The 20,228-nt window shown below is 51.9% G+C and overlaps 2 protein-coding genes across 2 annotated transcripts in view; both read right to left on the bottom strand.

The window, feature by feature from the left end:
- Positions 1-14,988, bottom strand: part of LOC310921160 (serine/threonine-protein kinase pak-1-like) — a gene marked incomplete at its 3' end in the record, with an annotated part of 44,042 nt that extends 29,054 nt beyond the window's left edge. The window contains exon 1 of the mRNA XM_083881269.1: positions 14,945-14,988. The remainder of the gene's footprint in view (positions 1-14,944) is intronic.
- The window catches only part of LOC310921320 (uncharacterized protein), a gene marked incomplete at its 3' end in the record, with an annotated part of 43,957 nt that extends 24,065 nt beyond the window's left edge, over positions 1-19,892 (bottom strand). The window contains exon 1 of the mRNA XM_083881441.1: positions 19,859-19,892. The remainder of the gene's footprint in view (positions 1-19,858) is intronic.
- Between the last annotated feature and the right edge of the window lie 336 nt (positions 19,893-20,228).

Here is a 20,228-nt window from a genome sequence, read left to right as displayed (position 1 = left end):
TTTGTGCTCTACTCCTCCTCCATCCCCCATTGGAGGACACACACTGGGCAGAGCCCTGGTGACCAACATTCCCTGTGATCTCTTTTGGGAAGACACTGGGCTGGTGGTCCTTTTGTTTGGTTGTCCCTAATATTGTTTTGATTGATCTCCATCCCTTTAAAATAGACAAATTTGGATAAAAATCAATAAACTCATCAAGGGCATCTATAGGCTCACTTTTTTCTAGCGTTTCAAGGGGATCTGAGATTCAGAGAGATACTTTCACGCATTTGGGAGTGTAGGGGGTATTTGGTGTAATTTTCTCCATTTCTTGGCGCTCAAAGGGACAAGTGGGTTTTATTTGTCACCTCACAACCACTCGATGTCACTGGAAACTACTCAATCCCACCCCAAAATTACTTGATTCCACAGCCTCTCAGGTTGGGATGGGATTGGAAGAGGATTGGGCAAAGTGGGATGCAAATAAGAGAGGGATGAGTGGGCATGGGGTGAGGCAGGATGGGTGGGAGGGGGTTTGGGAGGTGGGAAATGGGGGAAATATTGCTTGGGAAGGGGGTCTTGATGTCCAGCAGGGGTGGGATGGGATAGGGATAGGACTGGGGAGGTGGGGTGGTGTCTGAAATGAGACAGACAAAGGCTGAGGATGATGAAAAGAGGGAGAACCTGTTATTGATTGACTGATTCACATTGATTTACATTCATATTGGTTCCTATTCCTGAAGAGATGTTGGGGTATCCCATGTTTCTGAGGCAGTTTTGGGGCACTCCCCAGCTCTTGGGGCTGTCCTGAGAGCAGTTCCCTGCAGCCCCATTGCCAGGGGTGGTTGCCTTGGGCACCAGCTCAGAGCTGCAGCCACAGTCTGTTGCCTCGGTGCTGGAGAGCAGAGAAATGATGAATGGCCCCAGACATCTCCAGGGTGTGTTTGGGGCCAGGGCAAGTTCTGTGTAGGTGGGGCGGTCACTGCCCCAGCCCCAGCCACTGCAGCCTCTGCTCCAGCCACAAAGTGGCTGCCAAGCCCCTGGCACCCCAAAAACCCCACCTGTGAGAGGGGCCAGAGCAGGTGAGGCTGTGACATGGGTGTGACACTGACACGTCCCACGGCCCCAGAGCTCCCAGCAGCTGAGATGGTGCTGGATCCAAGGGGGACTGTGGATCTCTCTCTCCCTCTCTCTCTTTTCCTGACTTCCTGTTTTCAAAATCTGGAGAACTGTAAGTTGGACTGGTCAGAGTTTTCTCAGTCAGTGCTTTGTGAAGTGATTTACTGGTATTCCATGGTGCTTTAACATTTCCTAACTATCTCATTGCCTGATGTTTGCAAGTTAAAAGTTTGTTCTCCACCTTGGTGAGAAGTTTGTTGTTTTCTCCCATGTGCCCCCTGAGGGGATCGAGGTACCTCAAGTCCCTTTCCAACAGGGGCCGAGCCAGCTTGGGGCACAGCAGCAGGAACTGCAGTGCTGAGCAAGGCCTGCCTTGGCTGGAGGGAGCAGAAAGGCCAAGCCCTGAGCCCAGGCCTGGCACAGCAGGGCCTGTCCCTCCCGGGTGCCTCGGGGCTCTTTGTGGGGCAGTGGGATGGCAGGGGCAGCAAGAACAAATGTCATCAAACTGCAAGCCCTGCCAGCCTCCTCAGGGAGGGGTCAGGGAGGGGTCAGGGAGGAGCAAAGTGCAGGCCCTGAAAGGAAAGTTCCTCCTGTGGGGCCTCCAGAGGCGCTGCCAGAGCCCAGGGGACAAAGGCCTGGGTGCCTGTGGCCCTGCCAGCCCTGCCCAGCCCTTGGCCATGTGTCCTGCAGGCTGTGCCCCCTGTGCGTGCTGCTGCTGTGCCCTGGCCGGCTGCACACGCCCATCTCGCTGTCCCCCCCAGCATTTCCCAGCCCAGCATTTCTGTGCCCTCCCTGGGCTCCCTGCACCCAGCACTGCCAGCTCCTGGCACACAGAGCCAGGCCAGGAGCCCACCCTGCCAGGGGCCTTTGGAGCAGCCTGGTGCCTGCCATGGCTCCTGACCTCAGCAGCTGCTCCTGGGATGCTTCCATGGAACCCGAGCACAGCAACGCTGCTGGGCATTGGCCCTGCTCAGGCTCACACACTGTCAGGGCACATTCCCTGCCTGTAGGATTCGTGCCTGACACAAGCCAAGCACTTATGGCACCAGCATTGCTTTCCAACAAGAACAGGGGAAGGCAAACTGTGTGTAGCTCATGGTATTTTACAGTGTCTAAAACTGGCTAAGTCATTGGTCTTAGAGGTGAGATCCATTTGGAATGAATAGGATGGAGAAGTAGGACAACATGGAAAAGGGGAGCATAGAAATCAATAGCAGAAAACATCTTGGATTGTTTCTTTCCATTTCACTTCTGGAAAGCCGTTTCAATTTTCCAGGAATTTTCTCCACAGTTGTGTCTGCTTTTTTCAAGAACCTTTGCTGGAGAATGAGGTGCAGCTTCTGTCACAAGATGTGCCACCAGCTTCAGCTTCTCTTGGCTTTCCACACCACAAGTGCAGCACAACTCTTGCAGCAAAACAGGACAAATGTTTGGAGTACTTTATAGCTTTTTCTTTTTCCTTGTGGGCTGAGGAGTTGTGCCATTGGTGAGGTTTTTATTGTTACTGTTCTACCCTAAGAAAACATGATAAGGTATCTGGAGTTGTTAGGGAATGCAAGCCTGGCTGAATGCAGAGAAAGAATCTCCAGAGGCTGCAGCCAGGAGTGGAGAGTTGTGTGATAATCAATCCAACATGCCCATGGACATCTTGAAAGTGATCTAGAACATGAAAATTGGCTGACAGAGTTTTTTTTGTGTTCAGTTTAGATGATTCTACATCTCATCCATTGATCTAAATCAAGAACACAGCCAGTGCATGATAAGCACCAGAACAAGCTGAAAGTCACCAAGCAGATGACTAAAGGAATCTGAAAAGGAGAAATGCAAAGAATGACTTGGTGAATTTGTCTGGAAGAAGGGTCATTTTTTCTAATAATTTCTAATCCATTCCCTCTACTGTTGTCTTTCTAAAAAAAGGCCATTTTCATCGCAGATGCCTCATGAAATGAGAAGCCTGAGCTTGTGGAAGTGCCTGAAAGATGCCCTGTTCCTCTGCAGGGACACTCCGGCTGAAAGAGGAGCCTGAGCCCTGTCTTGGGAAGGCTCCTGGGAGCTGGAATTAGTGGCGTGCTGGGAGAGGAGGAGCAGGGGGAGAAGGATGGGCGCTGCTGTGTGGCAGGAGCAGGAGGTTTGGGCCGCAGGACATTCCGCCTGCGCCGCTGCCCCGCAATGGGCGGCCGTGCCCGGGGCTCTGGGCCTGGCCCCGCCTGCGCTGAGCTCCCGACACTGCGGGAGCTGCCCGGGCTGGGCTCAGGTTCCCGCTGGCCCTGGGCAGCAGGCTGGGCTCCAGCTGGGATCAGCAGCAGCTGCAAATACCTCTGCCCATCTCCACTTGCTGCTGCTGCTGCTCGGAGGAAGCAATGCAGGGAGTCGAGGAGTTCTGGTTTCTCTTTCTCCTGGTGGATTTTTTTCATTTTATTTGACACTGAAGAGGCAATTTCTGTGATGGTCTCTGCCAGTTGATTCTATTTCAACAGCAGCAGCAACAGGGCTGTGTTTGAGTGCTGCAAATGTGGCCTGTGGGGGTTTAATTCTCTCCGGCTTTGCGTTCAGGGACTTGTGAACATTTGGAGATCTGCTACTCATGATGCCAGAGTTTCCTATCATAAAAGCACCTCTGGGTGGCACAGATCAAAAAGGGCAATTGCAGTTTTACTGATAAAGTTCAAGTGGCCACCAGAAGAGGGACAAGAGTAGCCATGATCTACAATTGCCAAGGCAAAGGCAGCAGCTCCTGCTGTCACCTCAGGGTGAGTAAAACAGTGCTGAAAACAGCGGTGGAAGCCGATCCTTTCTTTCTCTGCAGGCTGGGTCAGGGCAGCACAGGCGGGCCCTGAGCAATCAGGGCTGTTGGTGGGTGATTGTTGCTCTAGTGCCGAATTGAGGTGGACAAAGGCCTTGGAAGGCGAGGCAGGAGCAGGTGGGAAGGGGCCGGCGCTGCTGCTGCTCCTGCCCGGGAGCCCCGGCTGGGCCGGGCTGGCGCCCGCTGCGCTGCGGCTCCTGCTGCTGCCAGAGCCGGGCGGGACTCGGGGACAGGGAATGGACACGGGGGGACACCAAAGGCCTGCGGGGCTGCGGGGATGTTGGCGCTGGGGCCAGCGCCAGCACAGAGCTTCAGCCGCAATGAACCCAGAGGGAAAGGCTGGGGAAAGGCTCCATTGCAGCCTTTCTTTCCTCAGGGCTGTGAAGGGACCGAAATGAAAGGAGAACAAGCAGAGCCCGACCCCTCCTCCTTTGGGAGGAGCCCCATGGCTGGGGCTGTGAGGGGCCATGAGGGGCTGTGAGGGGCCATGAAAAGACTTGAAGGGCTGTGAGAAACCGTGAGGGATTGTAGGGGCTGTGAGGGAAAATGAGTAGCCATGAAGGGCTATGAGACGCCATGATGAGCTTTGAGGGGATGAGAGGTTGTGAAGGGCTGTGAGGGGCCGTGCAGGGCCATGAGGGGCTGTGAGAGACCAAAAGGGGCTGTGAGGGCTGTGAGATGCCATGAAGAACTTTGAGTGGAAATGAAGAGCCATGAAGGGCCGTGAGGGGCCATGAGGGGCCAGGAGAGGTTCTATGGGGCCATGAAGGGCCGTGAGGGGCCAGGAGAGGTTCTGTGGGGCCATGAAGGGCTGTGAGGGGCCATGAGGAGCCTCAGCCCTGGCAGGAGGGGGGTCCCACCATGTCCCCAGGGCAGGGCAGCCCTGAGGGGCCGCCAGTGCAGACGTGGCAGTAGAGCGGGCTTGGGGCACCTCCGGGAGGGGATGAGACCCTTCCCCAGCTCCCAACCACACCAAACCCACCATTAACAGCATTTTCTATCTTTAGAATCCACTGGCTACTCAGAATTGACTGTACAGTTTAATCCTGGTGGGAAAAGCAAGGAAATTTTCCCAGTGAGTGAAATCCAGCCACTCTTAATAATGTCTAAGATTTAAAAGTCTTACCAGTGAAAAGTAATACTAATGAATAATAATAACAAGAAATAAACCCCCAAATCCCAACACCCAGCACCACACCAAAATGACAAACCTCATGTTTCTTTACTATCACAAGGTTCATGAAAACAAATCCTATTAGCTTTCTCCAGCTCACATCTTCCCCACCAGATAAATGAGGCTATTTGCAGTGTTTAATACATGTTACAATTGAGGGCTGGAGGGAAGAACGGGGAGACACTACCAATTTCCATGTCAAACCCAGCAGGCCAACTCCAAAGTGGAGAGAATAAAATGGAATGGGGACAGGGGCTGGTCAGATGTTCCTCTAAAGGATCCCAAAATCACCTCCAAGTGAACAGGAGGGGGAAATAAATCCCTATAAACCACCCTGTGTGTGTTCAGGGACTCAGCTGTGAGGAGCTGGACATGGACAGAGGCATCTGCAACAGTTCTGTCCTCAGGCTGAGCTCTCCAGCCATGCCCTGAAGTCAATCAAGTGCTTTCCCAGAGGATTCCATGGTTGCCAACCACCCCTCCAGATGTGCCTCACAGGAGCACAGAACCTTTTTCAAGGTCAGGAGAGCAGAAAAAAATGACAAGAGATGCCCAATTAAACTGTGTTTAAAAACCTAGAAAATACAAATCAGTTGAACTCTGAAGTCCAGAGTTAACAGATGAACGTGTGGCATTTTGAGAAGCTTCCAATTTCCTACAATTTTCCTTGAACTGTTGAACTTGACTTTATCTTTGCCTCCTCTTGCACCAAAGGAGCCTCATTGCACCAGCCAGGAAGGCAAAGCTCATTCCTGGCCCTGGCTGGTGCTGTCCCTGCAGAATTTCCATCCCTCCCGTGGCCTCTTCCCTCAGGGTCCCCAGCAGCAGCTGCTGGAGCAGCACATGGAAGCTGCAGATGGAAGTGCTGCCCACCCCAGCCTGAAGCTACAAAAGGATCCTGCTGACAGGAACCCCAAGATTCCCTCCCAGGGCCCCTTCTCCCAGCCTTTTTGTGGCTCCTGGGGGAGCTGGGAGTGCTGCAGCCCTGTGGGCAGAGGGGCAGAGAGCTGGGCTGCTCCACAGCCTTGGGACATCCTTTAAATAATAAAGCAACTGAAAAATCTTTCCAGAGTGTGAGCAGCTTCAGCTCAGAAACATGGTTTTGTTTGTAAGAATAAATTAGTACTAAAGTAATAAATGAAATAGATTTTATTTGTAATTCAGATGTGTTTCATCCTTTTCCAAGATTCTGGTCCCTTCTTCCAGGGTCATTTCCTTTACTCACCCACTTTCTAATAGTTAGAAGAGAATTAAGCACACTGGAAAAGGCAACAGCTCCTGTTTCAACGGGAAGCAGCCACCACTGCAGGGAACCTGAATTGCCCCCAGGCACGTGTGTGCATTTGAAGGGTGAGCAGGTGCTGGGACAGAGATCTCACACAACTTCTAAGGCCGTGAGAAACCCACAAGTGGCAAAGTATCATTGCAGGTCACCTCCTGCTGAAATTCCATTCCCCCACAGCCTCAAAATGGGCAGGCAGGGCTGGGCTCTGGCAGGGTTCAGTTTTGAGTGCCTTGTGGTCCCTGGCATGGAAGTGACCATATGAACTCTGGTACTGATTGATTGGGGTATGGCTGCTGAAGGAGGAAGGGGAATCTCAGGAGACAGGAAAGTCTCTTCTTCTCCTTTCTCCCTGCAGAACGCCCTCTTCAAAGAGCAATGCCTGTGCTGGGTCTGCATGGGACCCCTTCCCTCAGCCCAGGGTCTGACCCACTGTGTGCTCTGCAGGAGCCAAACCCAGGGGATCCCAATACCAGTCACCACACGGTCCCCACACAGCAGGAGAAAGCACTGCTTGAAGTGAAGCTGGCGAGCTGTGAACCATCCTGATTCCATCCACCCCACTCCTCTCAGCCACAGATACCAAAAGGATCCCAGGAAACCCACGGTGCTCTACCAGGTCCCAGGAGCACTCCCTGCTGTAGCCTCAGTGATGCTGGATGACCTCGTGGATGAGGATCTCTGGCTGGGGATGGAATGTGTGGATGGAGGCCCTTCCCAGGAGGTTGTGGGGCTGAAGGAGAGATGGAGCTGTCAGTCGGGAGGGCAAGGATCCCACTTGTGAGTCCATTGCCCTGGACACCCTCACCCACAAGGTGTGCAAGAAGTCACCAAGGCTTTGGCACTCTCAGCCTTCTCTTCCCCACGTTCCTGGTTTCTGTACATTTGCAGTAGAGAACCTTGCTTGTTTTTAAAACAAGAACAAAGATCCCAGGTGGAACAAGCCCCAAATGCTCCAACATATCTCTCTGAATCCCAGATTCCCTGGAAACACTAGTGAAGTGAGGCTTGAGATGCCTTTGATAAGTTTATTGATTTTTACCCAAATTTTGTCTATTTTAAAGGGATAGAAATGAATCAAAAGAATATTAAGGACCACCAAACAAAAAGACCACCATCCCAGTGTCTTCCCAATGCAGATCACAGTGAATGTGGGTCACCTGGGCTCTGCCCAGTGTGGGTCATCCAATGGGGGATGGAGTTGGAGCAGGGCACGAAGCTCTTCCTACAATCGGGGCATTCACAGGTCTTCCTTTACTGGTGCCTTCGTTGGTGTTGGGTCAAGTGAGAGCTCTGGGTGAAGCTCTTCCCACACTGGGGACACTCGTGGGGCCTCTCCCCAGTGTGGATGCGCCGGTGGGTGACGAGGGTGGAGTTGCGGCTGAAGCCCTTCCTGCAGTCGGGGCAGCGGAAGGGCCTCTCATCGGTGTGAATCCGCTGGTGCAGGAGGAGATGGGAGCTGTGCCTAAATCTCTTCCCACACTCAGGACACTTGTAGGGCCTCTCCCCAGTGTTGCTCATTTGGTGGATGATCAGTTTGGACCTCTGGTTGAAGCCCTTCCCACATTCCCCACACGTGTATGGCCTTTCCTCAGCGTGGGTGTTTTGGTGACAGATCAAGTTGGAGCTCTGGCTGAAGCTCTTCCCACATTGCTCACACTCGTAGGGCCGTTCCATGGTGTGGATCCTCTGGTGGCGGATCAGGGTGGGTCTGTGGGTGAAGCTCATCCCACATTCCCCACACTCATAGGGCCTCTCCCCAGTGTGGATCCTCTGGTGTCTGATCAGTTGGGACCTCCAACTGAAGCTCTTCCCACACTCCAAGCACTTGTGGGGCTTCTCCCCATCATGAAGCTCCTCATGGACCACCAGATCCAAGCTCTGGCTGAAGCCCTGTCGACCTTCCTGGCTTAGGGTGGATCTTTCCTCCTCAGAGCACACTGGGATGGGTTTGGAGCCCCTCCTCCTTCGGAATCTTCGGGGCTTTTCCTCACTGTTGGATTCCTGTGCTGTGGAGCTGCTCAAAATGGCCTCTCCCACAAGGTTCTGCTGCAGGGATTTGTCCTCCCTGGTCTCTATCCTCAGCTCTTGTCTGGGGGAGGAAGGACAAGGAGAGGGTGGGATTTGCCTCCGTGCCAGAGGGAAGGGGAAGGAGATCCCCCCAGTCCATCCCAGGCAGGACAGTGTCAGTAGCGGGGTTGTCCTGCAGCCAGGCGCTGTGCTGGGCTGGGAGATGGAGCAGGAGAGAGGGGGAAAGGGGCACTGACTTCCTCCTCACCTGCCTGGCTTTCCAGGGGCATCTTCATCACAGCCTGCTCCTCCATCTGGCCAAGGTTTGGGAATGAGAAATCCTGGTTTGGGGAAAAACAAAGGGATGAGCACATTGTGTTTGAAGGTCCCCCTTACCACGTCCATCTTTAGAAGTCGCTGGGCATCTGGGGTCCATAAAAACCTCCCAAACACCAGGATTCAGTCCTGAAAATGCTTCCCAAGAGTTCCCCGTCTCTGGTCTTTCCCCTTTGGTGTTCAGGTGTTCCCCTCTGTCCCATTTGCTGGGGGTCACCCTTGTATTGCAGGTCCCTGTCTACTCAGTCCCTGTCCTCCACAGGCTGCTTGGGAGTCCCAGGAATATGAAAAGTTCTTCAATTTCCATCTTTCTACTTAGGGATGCTAGGGGGGGTTTGAGGTCCTGAGGTCCCTACTCTCCTCATTCTCTGCTTTGGGGTGCAGGGGGTCCAAGGGCTTTGTGGACCTGAGAGGTTATTGGAAAAAAGAAAGAAAGTTGTTGGTTCTGGGTGTTTTTTAGGGTTTGTATTTGTTCTAGTTAATTTGTTGGGTGTTGCTGTGAGCTGGGAGAGGGGCCAGGTTGAAGACCAGACCAAAAGGGAAGTAGGATAAGAGGGGAGGGGACAGAAAAGGAGGCAGTGGGGAGAGAATATAAGTTCCCTAGTACCCAGCCAAAGGAAAAGGGGACACGGTTCACCCTGGGCTGGGCAAGGCAATAAAAAGCAGCATCCTGTGTGAGTGTGTGTTGTGTGTGTGTTTGGCTCTTGGGAGAGCAAGATACACACCCAGCTCAGGTGAATCCTTACTAAGAAACAGTTCTCTTTTGCTTGGATGACTTTGTCCCCATTTAATTTCATCCAGGAGTTGGCTCCTTTCTAACACCTCTCTCCCAGCAGCTCAGGGCTGTGTTGCACAGCGCTTGCTGTGTGCCAGAGAGCACAAAGCAGGCTGGCCTAGTGCCCCTGAATATTTCTGCAGAGCACTCTGCATTTCACCCCTTTGCTGTGGCTGAGTGCAGAGCCCCAGGAGTGCAGGCGCTTCCTGGCAGAGCTGTGTGAGGCCCTTTTGTGCTGCAGATGTGACCTGCCAAGCTGTCCCTGCCTCCCACTGGCCTCGTTTCCCCTGGGAAGCAGAAGCGCCGTGCCTGAAGGACGGTGCCCTGTGCTGGAGCCTGCAGAGTAGCCCAGCTCCCTCCCTGTGCCCAGAGTGCTGCACACACTGCTCACCTTTGCATGGAGTGCCAGGGCAGCTGGCAGCTCTCCTCCAGACAGAGAGACTGCACTTAGGGATAGAAATCCAAGGGGCAGGAACTCAAATGCTCTCCAGTCAGAGCTCAAGCCCTGCAGATGCACAGGGTGTTTGGGCTGACCCACTCGTCTTTTGCTTCTGCCTGCAAATGCCACTGCCCTTTCTGCCTCAAACAGAAGTGCCACAGCTGGGTAAAACCCAGCCAGTGGGCCACATTCCAAAGGCCCTGTGGTCTGGAGAGGATGACTGAAGAAGAGCCTTCCCCACTTTCCAACCGTACCAAAGAAGCCCTCAATGTCATTTTCCACCTCTAAGTTCAGAAGGAAATGTTGAGCTTTGTCAGAGGCTCAGAAGGAGGGAAATCTTTGAAAGGAGTTGAGATTTCAAAAAATTTATTTGTTTACAATCGATGCTAATATCCTTTGTGAAATTCCTACGCTACAATCCTACACTTGAATCCGGACTAAAATTCCTAACTATAATCCTAGTTTATACTTCTCTAAGCTGGTGATGGAGCAAACATTTTTAACGGTGTTGTCTCCTCCTTCTCTCCTCCTTCCACTCCTTCATGGTCATGATCAGTGGCACCAGGCTGGATATAGGCTTGGCCAGAGTTACAAATGGATGCTGCACAAAGGAAACAAACCCAATAATAAGCAATACTTTCCAAGCTAAGAGCCTCAAAGGCAGGGGAATATTTTTTAAATGAAAATGGTATTGAGTCAGAGTAGGTCTAAGGACCAACAGTGAGGCAGCAGAGGCAGAGTTTGCTGCAAGAGCTGCTAAGTGCCTCAGCCCTGGAAATACTTCAGATCTGAGCGTCCTGATCTCTGTAAAGATGCCCCTGCTCACTGCAGGGCACTTGGACCAGATGAGTTTTTCAGGTCCCTGCCAGCCCAGCCCAGTCTAGGACTCCTGGCTGTTTGCATTTGAACAGCACCAAGAGTGGAGGTGAGGAGGAGGGGGCTCATCCGATGCCTTGCACTTGAGTGGAGGAGGAGTCCATCCCTGGGACACTGTTTCTCTGCAGCCCCTTGGCATTTTACCTGCAGCAGCTCCTGGGCAGACCAGCGCCGCGCCTCGTCTGTCTGCAGGCAGCAGCTCAGGAAGTCCCGCAGCAAAGGGGAGAGGAGCTTGGGCTGCTGCAGCTCTGGGGTCCCTTTGGTGGCTATCAGGACCTGAGCCTGGAGAAAAAGGAAACACCAGTCTCTCAGCTGCTTCTTTCACCTCTGGAACTGCTCTCCCAGATCCCATTGTTCAAGCTGCACTCTGCAGTGGCAGTTTCTGCCGTGGCACAGAGGCAGAGAGGACTTTCCTGGACCAACAAAAACCCAAAGCCCGAGGCAGCCACAGCTTTTCCAACATGCAGCAGATGTTGCCTTGGCAGCTGATTTCATTGACTGACCTTGTTAGTGGAAACTACATCAGCAAAAGCACCTTTGCTTCTCTGTGGATTCACCTGACCAGCTTGGCAGGCTATTTGGAAGAGGGACTTTGCTCTACTAACTCACTCTACTATTTCCAAGGATTATTACATGCAAAGCATCTCGGTAGTGCTTGTTGGTCCCTAAAGCACAGCTGCCATCAAACAGCTTTTTGCTTGCTTTTTCTTTCCAAACCACTTTTAGAAACTTGGTTGGGTTTAAGTTTCTTCGCTTCATTTCAGGAAAGAGAACAGCAGCTCTAAGATGGTTGTTTCCTGTTAGTGGGGCCATCTATGTAGCCAAAAGAGCTGGAATGACTTCCAAGTCAAAGCCAAATGTTGCCTGAGAAGGGAGATTGTTTGTTTGGGGTAAGGCTTGAGTTCCCCCAGTGATGCAACCAAAACTCCGGCAGATGCTGATGTGCTGCAGGGACATTTTCAGAAAGGGACCGTGGTGGAAGTAGTTCCAGCAGATGGCAGTGGGATTTTGTCCAATGGCACACAGAAGGTGGGCTGGGGGAGAAAAACAGCGGGATCAGAGAGTATTTACACCTTACCGAGCGAGGAGTTTCATTAGAGTAAGGAGGTTCTCCTTCCACCATTTCAATGGCCACAATCCCAAAGGCCCAGATGTCAATTTTGGGGTGACCTTTCACCAGCTCAGGTGCTCTCCACCAGTAACTGCCGACCTCTGAGCTCCGTCTACTCTGCTCAGGGGTGAGTAGAGCAGACACGCCAAAATCAGCTGGGGAGAAAGCAAAAGACTGTTTTGATTTGAATCCTGTGCAATTAGGAAAGCAAGCAAAAGAATTGCCCAGTGGAAGTTGGAGAATGTGCTGTTGAATCTCCTGCAACAGTCCCTGCTCTGTTTCCTCAGGACTTTAGCCAAGGAAATGTGGCAGTGGCTACTTCAAAAATCCCCACATTTTTTACACTGCCTCCAGCAGTGGCTTTTGCTGCCCTGAAGCTTTAGACTTGTAGCTCCCTCTATCTGGAAGGGACACACACAGAGCAATGCCACTCTGGACTGCTTGTTCCCTGCCATAGCTCTGTGCACGTTGCAACCGTGTGGTCAGCTCACAGCAGGGCTCCCTGCACTGCCACCAGCACCATTTTTGGGGAGCTGGCAGTCACTCCAAAGCAGCCCCACACCCCCCCTATCCCTGGAATGCTGCACCTGACCAAGAATATACTGACCCAGCTTGACAGAGCCATCGGTTCTGAGGAGGATGTTGGGGCTCTTCAAGTCTCGGTGCATCACGTGGTGGGAGTGGAGGTAATTCAGTCCTTGGAGGCACTGAGAGAGAAACCAGAAACAGGAGGGCAAAAATCAGGGATGGGATTTCATCACACAAGAAAGGAAACAGCTCTCCAAGATTCCCTCTCCAGGGGAATGGGGAGGAATGGCAGAACACAGTGCCATTGAGAGGAAGAGCTTGCTGCTCCAACACTGGCAGAGCAGCACCCTTCTAAAGAAAGGCATGTCAGCTTGTCAAAGAGCAACAGCAACTGCTGGTGTAGACTCTGCCCTACAAACCATCCGGGATGATGCTCCTGCAGTGGATGTGCTCAGAAGTCAAGAGCATTTTGGCTGCACTGCCAACCTTTTCAGCTGAGCACTGAGAGAAATGAGCCTCTCTTTTTTATTTGCTGTTCCTTTCAAATGCTGCCACCACCACCTTTGCTTTTACAGGCAAGGGATGCAGTGCAGGCCAAAGATTAGAGAGGTAAGATGGAGAAGAACAAATACAAGAGCCAGAGTGAGAATGCAAGAGCAGGAGAGAAGAGGACAAGAACAGAGTCCAGTGAGTACAGGGGCACTGGCAGGCAGTTCACGTGGGATGCTCTTGCTTGCCCAGTGCATTCCAGCGACACAGAAACAAAGCCTGGCCCATGGAATAGCTCCTGTTCTGAGCCCCTTTCCCAGACAGTCCTGCCCCAGCCCTGGGAAGCACAGCTGGGATCCCTGACTGACCTCCCGACTGACGATCCCAATCTCATCTTCTGTCATCTCGAACGCCTTGACAGCGTCGTACAGAGTGCCTCCATCCATGAACTCCATCACCAGCCAGAGTTCTTTGCGCACAAGGTAGCTGAAAGAAGGGAACAAGGCCATGCAGATGAACATGCAAACTTTGGCTTCTTTGCTTGATTCTTGTTTCTGGATCCCTTTGTGACAAGGACAGAATGAAAGGAATAGACATTCCCTCCAGGCTGTGCATTGTTTGCAGTCTGTGCAGTCTCAAGGAGAACAGCACAGCTGTGAAAAAGGAGATGTTTTAGATGGCCAGCAGGCAAAAAGTGCACTTTAGTAACAGCCAAGATGAAAAACCTGTCACACGGGGTATTTCTGAAAATAAGCACCTAGTGTTCCTGGCATGGACAGCCATGGAAAAGAGGGGCAACAATCCAAGAAAAATCCTCTCTAGAATGCTTCATCAGCATTAAAGAAACCTTAAAAATCAATCCTGAGACAACATGGAGCCAGTGAGCTTACAGGGTATTGACTTAGTATGGTAGGGTTGATGCAGGTTTTTGAACAGTTTTTCAACTATGTGTTTGAAAGCCAGGGAAGACTCATGCAGACAAAATACACTCTCTTCCAATCCATTGGAGATGAGTAGAGAAATAATGATTACCCAATAATTACCAGCTCTCTTTTCTGCCAGTGTCCAAAGTGGGTTTTTAACCTTGCATGCTTTTAGTATGTAAACAAACCCTCATGGGATGAGACCATGATCACTCACCTGTCTAAATAATTGACGATTTGGGAACTTGTATTCATTTTCAGGACTCTGATTTCTGTTAGAATGTCTTCCATCATGAGTCCTTGAAGATGGATTTTCTTGATGGCCACCTAGAATGACATTGAAAATCAGCAACTTTAGAAGTTGGTGGCACTAAACCAAAGCACACATGGGATGAGTGATTTTGCAATGACACGGGTGAGCCTTGCCAAAGTGCCTTGGGATTAGACAAAGGAGTCATTAGGAACTGACATTCCAACAGCTCATTTCTCTGCTCCTTTGGGGGCCCCTTACAGGACACGTGGCCACTGACATTTTGCCTTGTCCACTTGTTAGCAATCATGTCTCAACTATCACCCCCAAAGCTCTGAGCACACTCTCTGTTTCTCTGTCTGCACTTCAGAAGAAGTAAAGCGTGCCTTGGTACTCTGTGGATACATCTTGGGCTACAGGCAGGGCTTGAGGCTTTTAGGGAGGCCTTGCAGATCTCTCCCTATGTGCAGTTCCCACATGCAGCACTGCAGGTGGCTGAGGAACTGCCAGGAATATTCAGATGTATTTGCTGGCAGCCAGAAAGGAGAATTCAGGACTCTGAAGTCATCGGCCCAGAGAGCAGTGAGATGCTCTAAGGCACCACCACCTTTGTTGGAGCAATTGAGAGCCAGGGAGAGCGTCCTTCTCTGAAAGGAACCGCTGCCCTCCTTGCCTTCCTCCTGGCAGCTGAGCAGGACAAAGACTGTCCCAAACGCACTTGGCAGGCTGGCACCAGTCTGTGCTTCTTGTGCCTTTGCAGCACAGCTCTAGCCACAGCTCCAGCCCCAGCTGACACAAGAGAGGAAAGCCCTGGAGAGCAGCAGGATCTGCAGGGGCTCTTGACATTTACCTCTCCTCCTGTGGCAGTGTCGACTGCTCTGCAAACATCTCCAAATCCCCTAGAAACAAAAGAGCAGCAAAGAAAGGAGAAGCCATTTAGATCTTGGAGTGAAAGCCAGCCCAGACAGGAGTTGTCTGCTGGAAGTGCCTCAAACCTGCAGCGTGCAGGAGGGCTCTGCCAGAAGGCAGATGATGCATTTTCCTCTCCAGTGCATGGGCACTGGGCCTGTTCCTGAAGCATTGGGCTTTAGTGCCTCAGCTCAAAAGGCCAGGTGATTCTTTCATCTCGGGTTTCAGTTTCTAAATGGGGCAGTTTTTATCCTGAGCACAGACTATTTCCTTCAGCAAACACTTGGGAAGAAATATTCCTGAGAATTGTTATCTCACTGCTGTGGTTGGGGGTAGGTTGCTATTTCTGGCAATGAAATACAAGTGTCTTTGACAATGCCTCCTGACCACACTTACAAATTCTGGCTGGTACTGAGACATGGGGCAGACTAACCCAGTGTCTGAAGATGTTTGCAGCTGGCCTGGCTTCACACTTGGTAGATATTCTAACAGCAAATCACCTGCCCCATGATTGTGTAGAAGAAACTGTGGTTGGACTCACCCTCTGCCGACATTTTCCCGTTCAATGTATTTCCTGCGGGGATTTCCCGTGTTCACCATTTTCCCTGAGGGAAACAAAATGCAAGATGCTCACTTGAAAGCAGAGATCCCACCATCCAAGAGATACAAAAGGCAGCCCCACTGGGGCTGTACAGTCTGGCCTTCCTAGTCCTTTGTGCTCAGCTGGGGAACACCAACAACTGCAACAAGACAGGCAGCTCTGCAGTACAAGCAGGCCAGCACAGAGCCTGATTTTCCACAGGCCTTTGAAGAGATCTCTTGACAGAAAACAAAGCAGAGGGAGATGCATTCCCAGGAGAGGAGGGCACCTTCTCCACCTTGCAGCAGTTGGCCAAGAGAATGCCTTTCCCTTTGTAAAGCAAAGCAGCTGATGCTGTGAGCAATGCCAAGGGGGCCTCCAGCAGCAGCAGGAGCCTGAGCCGTGATGAGCAGGCTGAGCTGGAAGACGCCCTTGGCCGTGGCCCAGGTGGAAAAGCACAGTGCTCCTCCTCCCCCTGAGAGAAGGGATCAGTCACTGCCATTGCACTGGCCCTCTCAGCCCCGCACACGTGCCCATCTTCCTGCAGCGGGCAAGGGCAGCAAGGACAGCAGTGCTCCCTCCTCAGGGGCCGGCGGGACATGGACAGCTGCCCAGAGGAGATGCTGCCCCTGGCTGAGCCCAGCCCAGGCCATGCAGGAGCCGGCCCAGAGCAGGGGCTGCTGCCTCGGGGCAGCTCCGCGCTGCAGCGGCCGGGCGGCAGCGGGACTCTCCCAGCTCAGCAAGGCTCCAGCCTCTGCACACACACCGGCCCTCAGGGCCAGGGCAGCCACCACAACAAAGCTGCCAAAGCCCCAGCACCAGCCCTGACAAGCCATGGCAAGAAGGCACGGCCACACCCAGCCCCTTCCAAGCTGGGGACCCCATTCAGGACACAGCAGGATTGGCTCTGAGCTCAGACACACCCAGGTGCACATCAAGGCCCTTTTTGTGCCAACAGCTGATGGGAGACACAGAGTCACCTGGGCTCTGTTCTCAGCCCCCCCCCAGGTCTTATCTGAGAGCACAGCACTGGCAGCTCTTCTGGGCAAGAAGCAGATTCAATGACTTGTGCTGCAGAATCACAAAGGACTTGATGTGTGTTCCTTGAGACTGATCTGAGCAGGGCTTGGGTCAATGGGCAGCATTCTAACAGTCATGGGAATGACTGGGAATCAGGGATGGAAAAGTGCCATGGATCTGAGGAATATACAGCAGAGGGGCTGGAGGCTTGCTCCTGAGAAATGCCTACAGTGCACTTTGATCTGATCAAGACCAGGGATGTGTTTCTTGGACACATCTTTCTAAGAACAAAACTAGGATATTAAATACAGATTGTGATAAAATTATCTGTCCTTTACACAGGGGCACAAAAAGAACACCTCTTTCTGTTTCTGCTGTCACCTGATGTTCTTTCAAATGAGTTCTCACAGACAAATATATATTATTATCAAAAAAAATCCTGTAGATGTAGTAGTGGTAATAAGAACAGTCATAAAAATGACACCAGTAAGACACATGGAGCAGAAGAGCTCCTTCAGGATGAAGACAAAAAGTCTACCCCAAAAAATCCAAATAAACCTTAAGCTAAAACCAAAACTACAACAAAGAGACAAAACACCTAAACCAATCAATTTCTTTGAGGTTCTTTTGCTCTTGGGATGGGTGAGAAGTCAGGAGTCTAAGGAGAATTTAGGAAGCTAACCACTCTATCCAGTTTGGCCCCAGCACACAAGACTTGCCCACATAATTTCCTAGGTCACAGCCTTCTGCTGATGCAAGAACAAGCCCTGCTTCTGCCTTCAGCAGACAGGGAAGCTCAGGCAAACCCCAGCATGTCCAAGCTGCCCTCAGAGGCAGCAGGAACACCCAGAGCACTCTCTTGCTGCCTTGGAGCACAGCATTTCCTGTGGGGAGCCCTAAATGCCCCTGGGACACCCCAGTGAGGAGGATCATTTGGTGCAGCTGTGCTGACACATGCACACAGTGCACTGTCCCTCAGAGAAGAAAGACACCAGACGTATCAGGAGCTCCAGGGAGTCATCCTCCACCTCCTGTTGCTGAGCAGCAGCTGTGTCACTGCTGGAGGTGAACCAACTGCCCGGGCTCCACTTCTGAGCTGGGGCAGCAAAGGCTCCTTTAGGTGACGCTGCTGCTGCTGCTGCTGCTGCAGGTTCAACAGAAGAGCCTGTGGAGATCTGAGACAACAAAGGAGTTTGTGTCAGAAAAGTGGCTGGCAGAGATTAGCCCCAGATCCCATTTCAAATGCAAGCCCTTAGGGAGGTGCTGTCAGCCACATGCAGGGCTCTGCCATGGGTTTTTTCTGATGTTCACTTCTCTAACTGGATGGGACAATCCCAAAGGCTGGTTTTACTCAAGTTCATGGCCAGATTCATTTTCCATTTCCTCCAAAATCCATTTGCATGGATTTTCTGAAGGATGACTGCCAAAATGACCATTCCATTTCTCCAAAAGAACTCTTTTCCCCCTCCAAGGGCTGCAGACCCACTTGCAGCTCCTTGTTCAGATGTTCTACCTCCTCCCATGGAGTCCTCTTTTTCTCCCCAATTTTAGGAACATGCCCAACGGGCAGCGCTTCTGCCTGGGACAGTTTCTGGTCCTCGCAGGAATCTCGGGGCTCCTCGCTGCCAGTCCCTGGATGGAAATCTCTGCAGGCTGCCAGGCGAGATGTCAACACTCCCACCTGGAGTCAAAGAGAACAAAGCAATCAGAGAGTGCAGCTTGTCCCTGTCAGCCAAGAGTCATGGACTGTGAGGAAAGGGAGAGACCAGATTCACAAGGGATACAGACAGCTTCTTTCAAGATCCAGCTGGGTCACCGTGTTCACCTGCAAGAACCCCTCAAGAAACAAGGAGAGCAGGAAGAGGCCAGCAGGAATGCCTTCCCATGACTGCTGGCCAAAAGGCCAAAGCACTAGTCCCCTGTCCAGGGCAGCAGCTGAGATTCAGCCCAGCAGGGAGTGTCCTTCAGAGTGGCTGTGACAGACACTGGAGCAGGAGGGCACTCAGAGGCATCACCCCACCCCCTGCTGCTCTGCTGGGGAAAGGCAAGAAGGGCAGAAAGCACCAGGCTGGTGACTGCAGTGGCTATGGCTCTTTCACTCACTGGTTCCTCTAGAGCATCTTGCTCCCCAGGGAGAAGAATTCTCTCTTTTCTTTCTACCCGAACCTTAATTTCTTCCTCCAGCCTCTTATCGGTTGTCTTGATCCTTGCCTGGGTTTCTGGCAGCTCTGCCTGAAGCTCCTCCCCAAAGTTCTTTGAAGAGCAAGGGGAAGCTTTGATGAGTGGAGTGGCTGCCACTCCTCCACTCACCTGGTTTTCTAAATGGCGCCTGAGATGACAGAGATTCCAGTGGTAAAGAATTCTCCACATCTCTTTTGTGCTCCTCTTGTGAACTCCCATGATGTCACTGGGGAACACAGACAGCTCTGCTTGTGCCTCTGCCTCCATGTTCTGTAGACACAAATGCAGAGCAAATGACTGTGAAATGCTGCCCCTGTCAGAATCCCAGCAAGCTGGGGCCTAAACAGGACAGCTCAAAGCCCATTTTCCAGGGGTCACTGGCTGAGGGGAATGGCTGTCTCCTGGCAGGACTCCAGCACTCAGCATCCTCAGCCACCAACAGCAAGAGCTGGCTGCTCAGAAACTTGCAGCTCTGCCTTGCACTAAAGACAGCACCCTCCAGAACTGGCACTTACTGTCTGGGAAAGCTGTGGTTGTGGTGTGACCACAGCTGGAGCCTGGTGGTCATTTGGCTCCTCTCTGGCCTCTTCTCCAGGAGCACAGGGAGCCAGAGGAGAATCTTCCATTGACTCTGTGCTCTGTGGACAGACAGGAGTGTGAGACACAGGCCATTACCTCTCATTTATAACCTTCTTTCTTTTCAGCTCTAGAGCCAGCCCTACTAAGCACAAATCATCATCTTTTAGAGCAATGGGATTCTAAGTCCCTCAGACTAAATTCAAATGGGCTGATTCAACTGGACTGCAAATTGCTCTGAATTAGATAATCCCCCCTGGCTACTCTGGGCAGCAACATTCTCTCTGCAAAACTGGGCTTTTAGTTCTTTTAAAGCTCTGCAATGCAAAATTAGGAAATAGCCAGTTATGCCTTTGCTCTTGCTGCTGCAGACATGGAAATGGATTTTCTTGCAGCCTACTCAGCTGGCCCTCTACTCTCTACTGCCACAGGCCAAGCTCACAGCTTGCTGCACAATTCCTAAACACCAGGAACATCAAATGTTCCTTTCTCACTCACCTCCGGATCGGCCCCTCTGAATACCCGGCTCAGGTGACCTGCAGTGGGCAAGGGAAAATGAACCAGAATCTTTGAGGAAACTGCAAACAACCAGAGCATTTTTAGAAGGTCTCCCAGTCCACATTTTCAAAGTTGTGCTGCTTGACCCAGCAAAGGGAGGAAATGACAGACTCTGCTGCCACAGACTGTCCCATGGAGGGAACACAACCCCTGCAGGTTTCCTTGCAAATGCTGCCCGCACAGCCCTGGCCACAGACACCCCCTTTGGAGCTGAACGTGTTGGCAAGAGGAGCTTTACCCAAGTGGCATCCAAATGGTCTTTCTGTTTCCAAATCAACTCAGTTACTAAGAAAGAGCAGGAAGACACAAA

Source organism: Zosterops lateralis, assembly GCF_965231275.1.
Source record: "Zosterops lateralis genome assembly, chromosome: 33".
NCBI lineage: Eukaryota > Metazoa > Chordata > Aves > Passeriformes > Zosteropidae > Zosterops > Zosterops lateralis.
Note: the sequence above shows the minus strand (reverse complement) of the source record. Positions and strands in the feature narration are given on the sequence as shown.